The following is a 2,500-nucleotide window of genomic DNA, read 5'->3' as shown; positions in this document are numbered from 1 at the left end:
GAAATACAAATACCAATATTTTGCTCTTAGCTATGATCCTGCATTTCACAAAAACAAAAACAAAACAAAAAAAACAACGGGGTGAAGGGATAAGTTATGGTGTGTTCACTTTCCTATGTGTCATGTTTCTGTATTTTAGGGGCTCATTTATTGCAAACTAGCGTAAGTAGAATCGCAGTCTGGCGTTAGTGGCAGTCTACACGTTTTTCGTCTGTCCACATTTGAGTGGTATTATATCCAGATTATATATGCGTTTGTGTCTATATTGATGTTTATGCGTGTGTTTGTGAGCGGGAGTAGGGTTGGTGGTTGCATATACGCGCTTGTGTGTGTGTGTGTGTGTGTGTGTGTGTGTGAGAGAGAGAGAGAGAGAGGTGGGAGGGGGAGGGGGTGCGGGGCGAAGGTGGCAATGGAAGGAGGGAGGGAGAGATGTGTGGCATGGTTTATCGATCCACAAACGTACCCAGTATCGCCGCCTCCACTTCACGCCTCATTACTTCCCCCCCACGTCCGTCGTCCACTTTCCTACCTCCCCCACCCCCCTCACGGCCTTTGATCACCACCCCTCTCCTTTACCTCCCCCTTCCCCTTCCGCCCCTCCACCGTCCTTCCTTTTAACCCTCTCCCCCTCTTCCACACCCCCTTCCCTTCCACCCCTCCTCTCCCTTCACCACTCTTTTTTTTCTAGTGTTTCCCGCTTCATCATCACCAACCTCTCCCCCCCTTTGCCCCTCCCCCCCTAGGCAAAAGTCTTCAGCCTTTTCAAAGTTTTCTTCTTTGTGTGTGTGTGTGTGTGTGTGTGTGTGTGTGTGTGTGTGTGTGTGTGTTTCTTCCCATCCTCGTTTTGGGCATTCGCTCGCCCCCCCCCCCCCCTCCCCAAGCCCCTCCACCTCTCTCTCTCTCTCTCTCTCTCTCTCTGTGCCTGCTAATATCTGTCATTTGTGTGTGTGTGTGTGTGTGTGTGTGTGTGTGTGTGTGTGCACGCGCGATAGATACTGTTGAGTGATTGATAAATGAAACATGAAAGACATAGAGAGAGAAAGAGAGGCGGGGAGGGGGGCGGGAGCTAGAGAGAAAGAATAGAATAGAGAAGGGGTGGGGTGGGTGGGGGGGCGGGGGCATAAACCTACTTTAACTCTCAGTCTGGTTGACTTTGCATATGGATGAAAGCCATCTGTCCATGCGATTGGACACTTGATGTTAAATAGGGTTTCACAACAACGCCCTTGATGTGTTTTGACTGTCAGTTGTCGGTTCTCACACCTGGACAGAAACACATGGATCTGCTTTCCTTGTCGCATTTGCTTATGATGTATTTACTTTTCCGCTCTTCTGTTCTCTCTCCATTGTTCACATACAACGTGAGCATCTTTCATAATTCATGTGGTCCTTTCCATTGTGGAAAAGAAGTGAATCGATATTGGAGCCAGAAAGTACAAGCTTTTCGACAGTTCTAAAAGTGAGAATGCCACATCGTTTTAAAACTTTATAGACCTCTGGCAGCTTCCTTCTTCTCGTTTGGAAAATTCCCTGTGCTGTCGGACGCCTGCATTTCTCTTTAGTGAATTAAAGACGATGATCTTCATTCTTGAATTGCTGCACTTTGATGTCCTCTATCTGGTGTCGGCTACAACTGTGAGAAAGTAGTACCGAGAATAAATGGGTTTTTTTTTTGTTTTTTTTGTTTTTTGTTTGTTTTTTGTTTAGCAGCCGTGGAGATTAATATATTTAAAGAATCTACATGAATATAAACATCTTTTTTTCTTTTTTAGTTTAGAGAGAGATGTGACGTCCACCGAAATGAGGATGTCACAGTCATTTTCATTTTTACTATCTGTTCTGTCCATTGCTTCCTGTGGTTGCTTCAGAAGTGGGGGAGGTAGCAAGGGAGAGGGGCGGAGTTGGGGTGAGGGGGGGGGGGGCATGAGGGTTCTGGGAGAGGGTTTGGATGTGTCCATGGGATGGGTGGGAGTGGCTGGGTGAGGAGGAGGGGTGCTGAACGTTGTGTGTGGACTTTGGGGCTGAGAACCTGGTCTGGCTTCGGCAGGGACCCTGTGTGTGTGTGTGTGTGTGTGTGTGTGTGTGTGTGTGTGTGAAAAGTGGGCAGGGAGGGAGAGAATAGGGAGGGGGTGTGGCCCGGTCCTGGGGACAGGGGGAGTTGGGGTGGGGGTGGGGGGACGGGGGAGGAGGAAGGACGTGTGTCTGCTGTTTGCCATGCGCAAACCTGCTCTCTTCCCCCTCCACCCTCCCTCCACTCCTCGTCCACCCCTCTCCCGTCCCCCTCAGCCTCTTACCGCCCCTGTTCTCCTTGTTGGAACCGCCGGGTTGAAGTGACAGCCCGCTGATTGTCTCTTCACATCTCTGCCTGTCTGTCTGTCTCTCTTTCGCCCTCCTATCTCTCTCCCTCTCATCACTGTCCTTTGCTTGTCCACTGCCCCCCCCCCCCCACTCCCCCTCCCCTCCGAGTCACCCCCCCACCCACCCCCGCCCCCAGTCCTTG

At 50.4% G+C, this 2,500-nt stretch overlaps 1 protein-coding gene across 2 annotated transcripts in view; it reads left to right on the top strand.

Annotated features, from left to right (window-relative positions):
- Positions 1 to 2,500, top strand: part of LOC143278877 (uncharacterized) — a 172,839-nt gene that overhangs the window by 148,954 nt on the left and 21,385 nt on the right. The window lies entirely within an intron of this gene.

Source organism: Babylonia areolata, chromosome 2, assembly GCF_041734735.1.
Source record: "Babylonia areolata isolate BAREFJ2019XMU chromosome 2, ASM4173473v1, whole genome shotgun sequence".
Lineage (NCBI taxonomy): Eukaryota > Metazoa > Mollusca > Gastropoda > Neogastropoda > Buccinidae > Babylonia > Babylonia areolata.
The sequence above is the reverse complement of the archived record's forward strand: the minus strand, read 5'-3'. Positions and strand labels throughout refer to the sequence as shown.